Here is a 15,020-nt window from a genome sequence, read left to right as displayed (position 1 = left end):
TAGCCCGAACACAAACTAAACCGTATTAAGCCCGTTTATACAAGGAATATTATTGCTTACTATTTGTGGTTTAGTGTTGAATGTTTGATAGTGGATCCCATAACACGTTCAAATGAAACTCGTGCATTGTTTGTTTATCGTTTCAGTTTGATTACAACACGATTACATTGGTGTACAGTTTCAAGGCCACCTTGTCCCCGTTACCTTAGGCCCAAAGCGCAAATTGTTAACATGCGCAACAGCGTCCGGGAAGGTGTTTTTTTTTCAGTCGTTGCTTTTGTCATTCGCCGAAAATTTCGCTTTTTATATCCATGATCGAAAACCGTACCACGAATGCCTACATTTAAGCTAAAAACAAAGTGGTACAACATATTCTACACAGATTCCCAACACTTTTTAACCCGCGAAGTTTAATATTTTTCTATGGCCACTGTTGATAGAAATTATGTTAATTCAATACGTATTTAAAAATGAGTTTCCGAGAAAAGTGGTAATGGCTTCTTTACTTGTTCATTTTATTTTTTCTCACAGTAATTCTTTCATCAATATATTTAATAATGCGTCCGACAGTTTACCTCTCTGGCTAATTTGTTCGGTTTTGCAAACAAACAGCTATTACCCGTAGAGTTAATTTGTTCGCTTTTAGAAACGGCTGATATGGTCTCATAGAAATCGTTGTATCTCCCTTACTGTCATGGTGAGAAATATGAACTAAACGGTGCTGGAAAGAGAAAACGCCACGCTTTATATTCAAATCCAGAAGTCAACCACAGAATAATTAAAATATACCTCTAAGAAACCAGAAGTTCCGACCGCAATTTGAGAAAAAAATATGAAAATTTTTTGCAATACACTTATAAAATATGTGATATTTTTGGTCAGTATTTAGACAACAAACTTCAGATGTGCTATTCTAAAAACTTTTTATGTTTGATTTCAAAATTTCAATATTTCTAAAATTACATGTTTATTTCTAATACTAAAATTTGAAAGCCTTCCAAAAATATTCCATTTATTAGGATTTTATTGCGAAACCGAAATACGCAGAAATTTTTCTACTTTCTGACAGCGTCTTGACAGAAAATGAAATGAAATGGTCAATATGCCAGAGGCCTGAGGGGTTAAAGATATCACATATGTTTGCACCCTTTCTCTGGCTTCCCAAAGGGTAATTTTTGGCCTCTGACTGTTTTGAAATTTCTGTAACTTCCAAGGGGAGGCCACATGGACTCCGGTTGAGCAACACTGTTTAAATGTGCAATCTACGATATATTCCAAGGCCAACATATAATATTAACGGATAAAGCAACATAGCTATTATTTATATATAAATCGTCGAAGACACATCACCATGTAAATAGTTTGTCTAAACATCTGAGCGCCATTCGTTACCCTTTTTTTCTTTTTTCGAGACCGTAAAAGAATGCCATATTGCGCGGACTTTCACACATCTGCACAAGATATGCACGAAACGGCGTATGAATGTTTATTATTTTTTTTATGAATCTCCCGCGGTGTTACTTAGAAAAATCTTTAGTTTAATGATTTTTATTGTAATTTTAACAAAGATGCAATACTTGAGTGACATATTGGTAGGTTTAAACATTCACCTCTTGTCTACCACATATTTCTGTGTAATCCTTTGTTTACCGTGATCCCACGAATTTCAAGCGTATTTATTATACGCTACCTTGAATTGAATATTAGTTAAGTACATAATATGTAGAAATGATTTTAATTTTATGGATTATCATGCAATCCCGCAGCACCGGAATACTGAAGCCTTACTAAGTCGAGATAGATTTTAAAATTATTTTTTAAATAAATAATTATACTGAATTGCTAATTTATTATAAATATCTTAAAATTATTTGTATTCCGGTTAAACACGTGACTGCGGGCCTTTCACGAATGAATTAACAGGTTTCCTAATAAATTATCAGTAAAACACGAATGTTTTATCGCGATGTCAGAACATGTGTTCATATTTTAAAAATATTAAAAATATTTACGCATTTCGTCATTGTCATATCAGAAGAAGCGAAGGTGCATGAACCCGTGTTCCAATATATTATGAATGCACTAAAAGTTTATTAGGAAACGGCATGCTATCCCGTTTTTAATTGGATTTTAATAAATCGGCAATACTATTTTTTCTCCGTGTAGGATTGAATCAATGATTCATTGTTTCCACAAGTAATGATATCAATTTTATAACACTTAACACTGAGTATTTAAGATAGCTCCGGTCCTGCACAATCTGCAGTTTCAATCAAACAGGTGTGGTTTATTTATATTTTGTAAACACATGCTATAACAATGATTATTCTGTCTGTATAATGCAAGTGGTCGTAATCCACGAGGAAGAAAAATGAAAAGTCTTTGATATGTTTTGTTTATACCTTTTAATCATATTGTGGTAACATATTATCATTATCTCAACAGTGGTTTGGTTTTTCAACACTTACTTTAGATTAATACCGCAAGACATTGTCATGATTGTTAAGTTTGTAGGGGAAAATAAGTGATTGCCGTCGCTTGAACTTGTAATGCCGGAAATTGTAACCGAAGTACGAGTACTGTTAAGTCTGCCCAGGACTGATATCGCTGTTGTCAAGGGGTCCTGCATTGTTACCTATTATCTCCCACTAAACTGTTGGCATATTACTTAACGTGCATATTGACTTGTGTGATGCGGGTAGGGCCGCACGACAATACTTGTTACTGACCTGTGGGTGTCGTGTTCGCGTGCACTCGGCTATTACCATTACCTCTACTGCCAGCCAACCCAATAACCTCACCCACCATTCACACTCACCACTCAGCACTCACCGCACTCGCAATGTTATAAGTGGTCACAGATTACAGACAGGTATTATTGTAGGTGAAGCTGTCATGAGAGCGGCTGCATTCCTTGCCTAGTGATGATTGCTTCGCGGGGAAACTGGAGCGAGATCCGGTGCGTTATGAGATTATATCGGGTTAATTGCATTCGAAGTGTCGCCTCGTTTCTCTTGTGACCGCAGACCTGGGAAACCAGGAAATCCTGAAATTATCAGGAGAATTTAGAATTAACGGGGGACTACCATACTACGCTCTAGTTTTGTGGTCGTAAAATGTTATGTAATAAGTATGTATTTGAATTGAGGAAATATCTATCTACTGTATACATAAAGGAGAGTGTCTGTGGCGGGCGGGCGGTATGGATTTGACTTGTTTATTTTATTCCGAAGTCTATGAAATTTTGCACACTTGACCTTTAAAATAAGAGGGAGGTCACTGTCAATCAATCCACTTTTCCCACACCTCAAACCTGTATCATACGTGATGAAATCTATAGTTTTATTACGAGATTGATGAAATTTTGCACACTTGGCCATCAAAATAAGAGCAGAGTCACTGTCTATACGAGATTTCGAAAAACCACCCCCCATCCCATTTTCCCACCCTTTAAGGGTGCGTATAAAGCTGACAAAATTGCCGCGAGCCGAGCCAAGAATTACGGGAATGGAACAAAACAACCGCGTTTTTTCTTTTCCCATAATTCGTGGCTCAGCTCGCTGAAATGTTGTCCTGTTCATACGTGGCATAAGATTTAATCTTAGTTCGATGCAAATAATTATTTTTTGATTTCTAAATACATATCTAGAGATGACTTTACAACAGGAATTATCTTGATGGTTTCAAATTCCTAATTTTTCGTTCACTCATTGTTTTTCTCGAGATGTTGCACTCTAAGATATATTTTTTTAAATGTCTGGAAAGATGGCAAAACAAGGACTTTTCTAAATTCTATACAGGGTGTTTTAAGGGACGCACTTCACTTATTTTAACCAGTTATTCCTGACATTATTTGGAATAAAAATGTGAATAAATTTTTTGAATCAGGTGACATTTTTTATGTTATTTTCACAAAAATAGTAGGAATTGGACAGCTAGGGTCGATGTGAGAAGTTGGGCGGTTACTCGGCTAAGTGACCAGTGTCGACATGTAAAAGAATTTAAAAAAAAATGTTTTTGAAAAAAAAAAAAACAAAAGTCACCCGAGACCGAAATTTCACTTTTTTTACTATTGATGTCAGGAATCACTGGTTAAAGTAAGTCAAGTACGTCCCTTAACATTCTGTATAATCAGGACCGACCCTATACGGGCGCAATTGGAGCGGTCCGCCCCGAGCGCCGAATTGCGAAGGCGCCGATAATATTTTACATCTCACAATCCTGCAAATAATCCGAATATAATTGATTACAGTGATCACCTACCTACTTAGGCGTCTACGGGTTTTGACAAGGGACTTCAATTTTTTACTTGCGCTAGGCGCCGGCTTTGTATATAGTATGTAAATGTATTTGTGACAGCCATGTGCTAGTATACCACAGATGCATTGATTGAACTCGATGACGGCTCTGATTACAGTGATCACCTATCTAGGCGTCTAGCGTCTACTGGTTTTGACCAGTAGACTTCAATTTTTTACTCGCGCTAGGCGCCGTTTGGCTCAGGGCCGGCCCTGTAAATGTAAATGTATTTGTGACAACCATGTGTTAGTATACCACAGATGCATTGATTGAACTCGATAACAGCTATGGTTCAGGATTGCGTTACCATTTCAATGTAACACTGAATTACACCAAATAAATGCAAAACATCGTGATTGAATCCTCACAACTTTATTTAAAACTTTGACATTTTGATTTTGAGGATCTCGTCCAAGTATTTCTAAATCGGAGCCTGGAATTTGGCCTTTTGAATCGCTGGTCGCAATCCATCGCCCGAAATATCGGCTCATCCTCACCGCTTCGCATTCTGACTGCTGCAAGTGCTGATGGCTTTAGCTTGACGACTGCCGACTGCCTATACGCACTTGTTCCTGTGTTCGTTTTTTTAATCGGCGAGACTAATGTGGCACCTAAATCAGGAGGCGTAGACAGGTTTGCAATTAGTACTGTATTGCAGATTCAATTATTAAGCATCTAGATAAGTTTGTAATACAATCATCAAACTCTTATCGTTCGTCTTAACAACTCCCAACTGTGTAACAACATTACTAAGTTATGTGAACAATAGACCTCACTTTCAAAAAGTCAAATCAAAACCACATTTTCCTCTGAAATCATAAGATTTGTAATTAGATACTTAAATACCCACCCACTGAATCATAAGCCATGTATATATGTATATGCAACATTTTTTTATTGCAACAAAGGAATCATACAATTTGTTCAAAGAAACGTCACTTTGTGATTATTTTGTTCAAACTTCGGACAGGTAGGCACCATACACGGAGAATAATTAGTATTGCTGATTTATTGAAAATCTCTTCAAATTATTCGTAATCCGGTTAAAAACGGGATTGTAGGCCGTTTCCTGATGAACTTTTAGTCAATTCCTAATATATCGGAATACGTTTTCATGCGCACCTGCCTTGATATAATGATTTTTATGAACACGTGTTCCGACTTTGTGAAAAATCATTTCTCTTTTACAGGAAACCTATCAATTCATTCGTTAAGGGCCTGCAATCCCGTTTTTAACCGGATTACGAATAATTTGAAGAGATTCTTAATGAATTAGCAGTACTCAATTTTCTCTGCAACAATAAAAAAATGCTAATTAGAAATAAACACGACTATTTCACATAGGAAAAAATAATCTTTACTGAACCATTAAAACCGCCACTATCTTGAAACGGAACGTACCTACGAACAAATTTACAGACAGGTGAAATGCAAAACGGTCGTGTTAAATCAGGACTTCGCTACGCTCTGCTCGTTTATCAATCGAGCAGTCATTATCAATAAATTTTTTGCCGTAATAATTCGTAATTTTTTTTTTATTTCTAAACCTGAAGTTGATTTTTCTTCTTTTTTTCCGTGTCGTAGTATGCTCAGTCAATAAACGATGAACGATTTCTGAATACCTATTATTCATTCAATTACCTCTTAATTATTTTTCCAGGAAATTTTTCTCTGTGCTCCGTTGATCTTTGAACCTCCCGTAAAGCATGATTCGGCCCATCGATTACTTGAACTTTCCAGTATCACTGCGCAATATAATATTCACGCAGGAAACTATTTTATTAACTTCTTAATGTTGTGGGAAAATACTAAAATCTATGTAATAATATCGTAATCCTCAGCACCCAGTGAGGTTCACATTGCCAAATCATATTTAAAAAAAAATCTAATGTATTAATAAAAAACTACTAAAATTCAACTTTCACCGATAGTGAACTCTAACTTAAACTAACCAAGATTAAAATGTACCTACCCCTTTCTTTTGAATATTTTATTCCATTTCACTAACCATGCCAAGACATTAAGAATTTTTTTTTGTCGGAGTAAAAAAATTGATATTTTGCTTATTCTAAATACGCGTTTCATGAACATCCTACAAATGTACCAGTACTGATTACTTTACTGTCGTACATTTGTAAATAAGCGGTCCACCCGCAAATAACTATGCATATTATACGCTTTGACAGGTTAACCCTTAGCAGATGTTAAAACATGCATCGATCAAATCTTCATGCATTGATCAAATCTTATAGCCAGTACTCACGCTCGTTCATGCTCGATGGTTTTACGCTCATTTGAACGTGGCGCTATACAAATCATCCAAGTAATATTATTTAACGTGTGTACCGTATTGCTCGATGCTTTTTTGTTCATAAGGAAATTTCATAAACAAAAAGGTTTCCATGTCCCGTAATTCTTGCTTGATGTTCGACGAAATTTACAATTTGAGTGAGCGTCTTGATGGTATATCAATGGCGTTTTGTGTCGAGCTACTCGATTCCAAGTCAACTTGTTCGATCGAGCATTATAAACGAAAATGAGTCGTTAAGTCGTAATTCTAATTTATTTTTTAATTTCTGTTACCTCCAGCCTTTTGTAATGCGGACCTTACGAATATAATGAAATCACCCCAGGTTGCCTGTCTGTGATATTAAGTTAATATAATTGTTTTTTTTTATTAGTAAAAAAAAGATATACGAATTACATTACACAATATAAAACAGTTATTAATTACATAATATAATATAAGTATTTGATGTACCCCCATAAATAAGCAGGGCTTGTGTGTATGGGGGGTGTTGTTATATTGGTTTATATTTGATATGATTCAGTTCAACTGTTCGGAATACTTTTTAAGGTGGCTTTTGAATTCGTTTATATTTGCATTCATGTTTCTAATTTTTTCTGGTAATGAGTTAAAAAATTTAACTCCGAGATATTCATGGTTAAACTGTCCTATTGTTTTTTTACATTTAGGAGTAGGAAGTATGATATTATAATTTATTATTTATACATCTAATGTATAAATAATTAAATTAAGATACACGCAAAAGAGCAAAGAGACGCATACGCAATTAAAAAAAAAACATTTTCAACTCAATTACTATTTGAAACAACTATTTAAGTCGGTGGAGATGGAAAAAAACATGCAAAAATGCATGGGTTATTCAAATATTTTATGCGTATTTCCTAAAAAAAACTTAAACTTCAAACTTAACTTTGATTGGGAAAATATGGAACTTGAATCTTTTTCCATCTCCCCAACACAAATAGTTGTTTCTTGTAGTAATTAGGGTTATATAAAAATATATTTTTTTATTATTTGTTTATTTTTATTTAAGTACATAAAACAGGCATGGTGCCCAAAAATTTACATACATGGATGTTTAAATACATAATAATAACAAAAATAGTAACAAAATGAATAAGCTAAATATGCAGAAGTAAATAACAAATAAGAATGGGTAAAAATTAAATGCAAATATGTTCATAAACGATTTGTTATTGTCACACCTGTACTGGTGAGACATTGTTTGCAATATGTAAAATATGTTTTATATAACCCTGATGAAGATTCAGGGTGAACCGAAACCGGTAGGTTTTATATATTGAAAATATATACAATAATAAAGTTATTTTATTATAATATTTGCACTTTACAATACTTAATAATATGATATTAACAGGGGTGCAATATATAACATCCTGTCTCTTTAATTATTTGCCCTCAAAGCTCGTATCAGTCCAGCTTGAGTTGAGGGCTGACGGGCCGGGCCTGGGGTGCCCGCCACGCGACGTCACTTGGTACTCGGTATTAGCAGTGTGTAAAGTCTGAGTAGAGCCTCAGTCCTCAGTCCTGGTCTCGTCTCAGTCCAGTCGCCTGCGCGCACTCGCCCTCCGAAAGCCGCCGGCCGTGATAACCCGAACAAATCTCCCACCAAAACATCGCTGCGAGACGTAACATTAATATTTTTACCCTACTTCCAAATTTCTTCTCTGTGCAAAAATGTGTCGAAATAATAATTCATCTTGATGTGTTATCATATTTTTTTCTCGGCGCCTTGTGTGAATTTTAAATAAAAGTGCATTACGTAATTATTCAAAATAGTGTTGGTTACACATTGTGTGTCGTTTTATCTGGTTTTACTGATTAATTCAAAGGTGATACGACGTTTGTGGCATTTTCTTGGTACACATAAAAGTGATTGAGATAAATAATTTATTCAAGATATTATGTGGTTAGAAGTCTTTTGATGTGAAGTGCTTGTGGATTATTTGAATTGGTTTTATTTATATTTTAAAAATTCTTAAATCTAAGTTGTCGGGTTGTAAATATTGATTTTTAGATTTACCTAATATTGTCAGTTTAGAGCGAAAAGTGGCTAACGACGTGACGTTTTCATAATCGTGACATGAAATTAAATCAGCACCATAGCACGTGTATATAATACAGTGTATAAATACATACTTTATGCGAATATAAAGACAACAAATCTAAATTAAAATGCAGAAAAACACGATTTTGATTTACCTTTGGATCTTATTTAGGATGGGTTGTTTCACAGAATTTCAAAGTTAAAATTTTAGTTCTATTCAAGTTCTGTTATTATTTCATCACGAACCGGTTGCTTCACAGTACTTGAATAATAACATAACTTGAATAAAACTTGAATATTAACTTAAAAATTTAATGAATTCAAATTCTGTGAGACAACCCGTCCTTAGTGTCGTATCCTAATTAATATTATAAATGCGAAAGTATGTTTTTTTGTTTGTCCTTCTTTCACGTCGCAACGGCGCGACCAATCGACGTGTTTTTTTGCATAGGTATAGTTGGAAGGCTTTGAAGTGACTTAGGTTACTTTTCTTCCCGGAAAAACATTTCATCCCTTTAGGAAAATTCTGTGTACAGTAATTTCTCCCTAATACCGCGCAAGCGAAGCCGCGGGTGAAAGCTTATATATATTTATACATTAATACATTAATTTAATTGCCACTATCGAATTTTTCGGGTTCCCCATTTCGCCCATCGACATAATTATATAGATGATAAAAAGTGTTTTTTTTCCGTTTTCCTCATTTTACACGTGGGCTGGATAATAAAAGCTGATTACACAGCCCCTGGATACAAGCTTGATTACACAAACATACGCCCATTTATTGGATATTCTTTTTATTTATCTTCCAAATTAAATATCTGTTGTGGCGTGAACGGATAATGATATCCACAATCTAAATGAAAGTCGGTATCATTCTTATCACGAACTTGCTAATACCATATATGAGATCGCGTTTAATTTAGTATTCATTATTAATATTCACACAGTCGCATAGGCATACCGACTCCCGAAACAGACATTATGAATGATTGTTTTAATGTCCGCTTATATTGCACACATTTAAACGTTGCAACACTAATTATTTTAAGAGTGATACATTATTGTCAATTAAAATTCCCCCTAACCATGTGACTGTTCACTGTTGACACTGTACCGAATAATTGAAATAATAAACTCTGACAGTAACGATGAGCCATTTGCATGCAACTTTAATTGCCTTAAAAAAAATTACGTGAAAAATATTTGAATTTCGATTTTGTTTTCGTGAATGAATGAATGCAAATTGCAAAATGAGTGGAAACTATCCCACTTCGCGACATCCAATCGAGCTGAAAGAATTGTCCATTCCAGTTCCTGATTAGGAAGGATTAATACTCAGTCAATCCACTTTTTTAAGATTTAAAAGACATTTACAAAATAGATTATAGTAAAAAAAACGTTGTTTTTTTTCTACCGAGAATATGATAATTCTATAAAAAAAATAAGATAGGTACCTTCTTGCTTTGTTATAAATAAGTATGTATAATAGTAAATATATTAACCAAATCGGTTTTTTGTAGCATTATAAATGCAGGTGACATCACTTGATAAATGCCTATTTTTAATGCTCTTTGTTTAAATTCATAAAATTCTCTACAATTTTTTTTATATGAATCGATTTGAAAATTTTGTCGTTTGATATTTCAAAATTGACCATGAAATTGAAGTTGAAGCTTACGCGCGTATTTTGAATCCATCGGCGTATTAATTTTTATTTGTGACATCTGTGCATACTTAAGGATTATTACTGTGCAGTAGTGTACCCCATTTTTCCCCAAATTAAACACTTTTTATGCTTTTATATAGATTATAATTTTATTGTGAACTATCTAAGTATGTGGGAAAAGTTTTAGTCTCCCCAACGGGGCGGGCAATATGCCGATGCGAAAAAAGTGCAGTCCCCCAAACTTGGCGGCAGGCATGCCGATGGGTTAACGAAATTATTAACAATCTTGAATTCTGTGACTTGAAATTAGTTAACCAACTTTTCACAGCATGGCTTTTTTTAAAAAACTTTTATGGTTATTCTAATGTCAATAAAGATGACTTTTTTGATTTATGAAAACGGTTTCAATTTCGTAGTTATTAAAAACGTATTATTTTATTATTATTTATTTTGGCTTTCACCCATTAGGGGTGATTTTGGCCATACACAATTAACACTTTTCTTATTAATAAATAATATTCTCTAAAAACTTGTTTTGAAAATGTGAAAAAATGTTTCGAAATACAGAATAATTTAAAACTTTTTTTTTCAATGATCACGATAGTGGCCCACTAGTTTGTACGTGAAACAGACGTACCGTACTATTATGTAATGTTGACTAAACACAAGTGCACAATGGGCAATGAGGCAAAAGCGAAAGTATTTCAGCGGAGGAGCGCAAACACCGCGAGTCGCGTCTCGCAGACACATAGATCAACGATTAGGGCATTTTTTACATGTCTTTTGTCGTGCATTCGAAATAATGCACCGTGCCACACGACAGAATCCGTAATTTGGAGAACGGCGCCAATTCTGGTACATGTGCGTGACCCGTCAATTGAACATTCGTTCAACTAATTTCACTGAAATACTCTTACGTAATTAGTAGGAAATATTTCAAGAAGTTATTTGTAGCTTTGTAAAATAACCACTCTTACTACGTACTTGACTTTCCCCGTGAGATGTCCAATATGCCCTTTCTTGTTAAAAAGTCAAAGCTCCTTAGCTCATAATGGAAATTCGTTGCTACGACCAAGACTTTCCAAATACATTAAATCCTTACAATTTTCGCTATTCTTTACGATAGGTGATTGTAACTGATAAGACAACACAGGTACTTTTGTAATAATTTTGTGGTTTTACATATTCAATTTTACATTTTTTTTAACAAATAAATAGCTGGACACCCGTTAAATACGAATATTTATTTAAAATAACACTTCGATTCAATTTGATTACTATAAAAGACAACCATTTACGTCGGGGGAGATTGAAAATACCAAGAAATAAATACTGCATTAAAGTTCCATTTTTTGCAAACCAAAATTTCATAACGTTTTGACAGTTCGGCATGTTTTTTTTTTCTTGTTTGACGTATTCGCATTGAGCGTGTCGAGCGATTCTAAAAGTTTTCCTAATTTTTATTACCATGCGGCTCACCGATCGCGAGTTTTTAGTGAGACAAGTTAACAGATTTCCTGCTTTATAGTTATGATTGTGATTAGAAGGCACCTAAAGTTTCTACTCCATAAACGGACTTAAAAAGAACACGGATTTTATTTAATTTATATCAAGTGGTAAAGCCTTGATGCACTTATTTGGATCTTCGATGCCCATAAGATGAAAATAACGTTGACATTATGACGTACAATAAATAATTCTGTGTTTTACTATATTTTATCTTAATTGTACTACATTTTTTACAACTTTAGTGAGCAGCGAGTCATTCTTACATTTTTATACCATTATTATACACGCAGTCAGACGTGACTTGACTTAATGAAAACACCGGAAATTTCTTTATCTATTGCAAATTAATTAAATTACACCGCTATTTCATCAAAGCGCTCACTAAATAAACTTTTAACCGACTAATTTGCCTAGATCTCAAAATAAATTTACTTTTTTTTTACCAATTGCATGGTGTTATTTAAATTGATTAGAGACGCCTCAGTGGTTTTGAGTTAAGGTTAAACGTAACGTACGTTATAAACTACGCGTTCATAGATAGCGTTAATTAATTTTTTTTTGAAAATACACGTTTTGCCAGTTATGCTTTAATATATTAAGACGAATTATTTGTTTGCGCCCGTACATACGCAATATGTTTTTGCCCGTATAAAAACTCAATTCTTTCAAGAAAGGCATACAAATACAACATTGTATCGGTGATTCAATCCAATATTGTATTTGTATTTTGCCTTTCTTCAAAGAATTGCGCTTTTTTACGAACAAAACCATTTACTCATATTCATATTTTGAATATGAGTAAATGTATATACGTACGGGCGCAAACAAACAATTTGCCTTAAGGCGAAGCTTAATGCCAAATCACTATTTTGATTAATCTTTATAACGAATTGGTTTATATTATGAATACAAAAAATATGCTTGAGATAAATTAAAGGTTTTCCTATCGTTTTGCTTGATTAGAATACAAATAAAATAATAAATTACTCAATAAAAAATATAAACGTAAACTACTAAAAAAAAATTTATTCAGTAAAAATGTATGAACGCATAAAGGAAACAACTTACAAAAAAAATACAGTTTTATAGCTAAGATTATCAGTGACAGTTTCACTTGATTAACTTTTTTGCTTTCTTATAAAATTATTTACAAAATAAGTAAAAACCAGTTTATGCTCGACATCGAACGTTTCTAGACTCCGTTTGTCCAGCGATTTTAATGCCTATTGACTTCGATATAAGGTATACCAAGAATATACACATTTTTGGCTTGTAGCTTCCTCTCAATATTTTAAGGCATAACTTGCAAGAAGTGGATTTTCCTAAAATAAGGTAATTAACTTTATCTATGAACACGTAGATTAAAACGAACGTCGCATTTAACATTAATAAAAAAAATCTGGGCATTTTCCATTTTGGTGTTATCATTGTAGCTGTTTTTGATTATTTTATACATTTAATAACACTTGATTGCAGTGATAAAAGCCGCTGCCTGCCTCTAGATATTATTTATAATTTTATCGATAAGTAGCTTAACGGAATTAATAATTTCGAAACGATTATTTCTTAATGCTACTTTGTATGTACCTATTTTATTATACTTGTTGATAAACTATTATTTACTTTCGGTTTATGCGATAACGCATTTGAAATTGCTCAATTGTTGACCCGTTTCAAGATTTGTGAAAAATATTATTTAATATTTATTTTGCGGTTTCCGGGTCTTTGTAAATGCATATTAAGGTTAAACACGACGGTCGTTACAATCTAAGTTTTCATAGATGGCGTTAATTTAATTATTTGATTAAAATACGCTTTTCGCGTAAGTTGCGTTTTATAATATAAAGACGAATTATTTGTTTGCGCCCGTACATACGCAATAACTCTAAATATTATAAAACAATGTCACTGTCCGCGTCTGTCTGTTTGTGTGCTTAGTTCTTCTAAACTACGCAACGTATTTTGATAGAGGTTTTCACTATCATTTAAAAAAATTCTCCCAGAAGGTTTTTGTGTATAAAACATGCATATTATATTTGTAGAAAGTAGAGGAAAGCCCATGTTTTGTAATCAAGTCATAAAAAATATATTTTCGGGTGCTTACATTCCTAACGCTGGCTAAACCTTATGAGATACATCAAAACAATGTACTATGGAATTGTATATCTTAAGGCGATGCACTACGTCGTGTAATATTTTGAATCGAGCCGCTATCATTAACACACCTTACGTAGATGGCGATAAGGTTTAAATTCCCGCTTAACACCATCCACCTGTTTTGATTTATGCAAGAAAAAAACATGGCCAAAAAGTGCCTTTTATTTTATTCTGTGGATTTTAAGGCACAAATATTTAAATGTTTTTCGATCATTTTATAAATAACTTTGCCACATTATACAATAAAACCATAACCGAAAATGGGTTCGTAAGTAGGAGATTTTGAACATTAAAGCAGTTTTCATAGGCCTTTACATTATTTTTTTCTGGGCTTATAAAAAGACTTACCTAAAAAATACTCGATTATTTCAAAGGCCAAGATGTATTCTACTCGCAGTATTTAATTAAAGCATCTGAAACATTTCTAGGCTACCAAATTTTCAAACCAAAAACACACGATTTTAAATTACTACGTAGTGCATCGCCTTAAAAAGGTCTATAGAAAAGTCCGCGGTGCATATGTCTGTCTCCTAAGGATAACCCCTAGTAACGCCGGGTACACGTCAGCTAGTGAGTAAATAGTTTTGTCCGTTCAATTTCATAATATTCACAATTCAATCCAATATTGTTTTTGTATGCCTTTCTTGAAGGAATTTACACAAAACTATTTTTCGTATTCATATTGCGTGTGTACGGGCGCAAACAAATAATTCGTGTTAATATTGTAAATAATTTGTAATGCATAACTTGTAAACAGCGGATTTTAATAAAATAATTAAATCAAGGTTGTCTGTGATCACGTAGATTATAACGAAGTTATTTTACGTTTAATTTTAAGCGTGGAGGTCAAATTTGATATACAGGTCCTAAGTTTTCATTGTATTTTCAATTTGTATAGATTTTCCGAGGCTCGTTCGCTCGCGCCGGTTTACTGTGAATAATCTAGGTTGCCGACTCAATTTGTTACATTTTCCGACCGAGTGTATTTTCTTAAGTAAACGATACACTAC

At 33.6% G+C, this 15,020-nt stretch overlaps 1 protein-coding gene across 8 annotated transcripts in view; it reads left to right on the top strand.

Annotated features, from left to right (window-relative positions):
• The window catches only part of LOC149421516 (leucine-rich repeat flightless-interacting protein 2), a 62,951-nt gene that overhangs the window by 29,091 nt on the left and 18,840 nt on the right, over positions 1 to 15,020 (top strand). For 3 of the 8 annotated variants that reach the window (XM_089634830.1, XM_089634826.1, XM_089634829.1), the window contains exon 1: positions 8,147 to 8,256. The exons of 3 other annotated variants lie outside the window; for them this stretch is intronic. The gene's annotated coding sequence lies outside the window, so the exon portion shown is untranslated. Of the gene's footprint in view, positions 1 to 8,146; positions 8,257 to 8,310; positions 8,461 to 15,020 lie in introns of those variants that run through there. 2 more of the 8 variants (XM_089634827.1, XM_089634828.1) reach the window with 2 other exon arrangements.

This window comes from Hesperophylax consimilis, chromosome 8, assembly GCF_061612785.1.
Source record: "Hesperophylax consimilis isolate HC1 chromosome 8, BYU_Hcon_1.0, whole genome shotgun sequence".
Classification (NCBI taxonomy): domain Eukaryota; kingdom Metazoa; phylum Arthropoda; class Insecta; order Trichoptera; family Limnephilidae; genus Hesperophylax; species Hesperophylax consimilis.
This window is presented reverse-complemented; position numbering and strand designations above follow the sequence as displayed.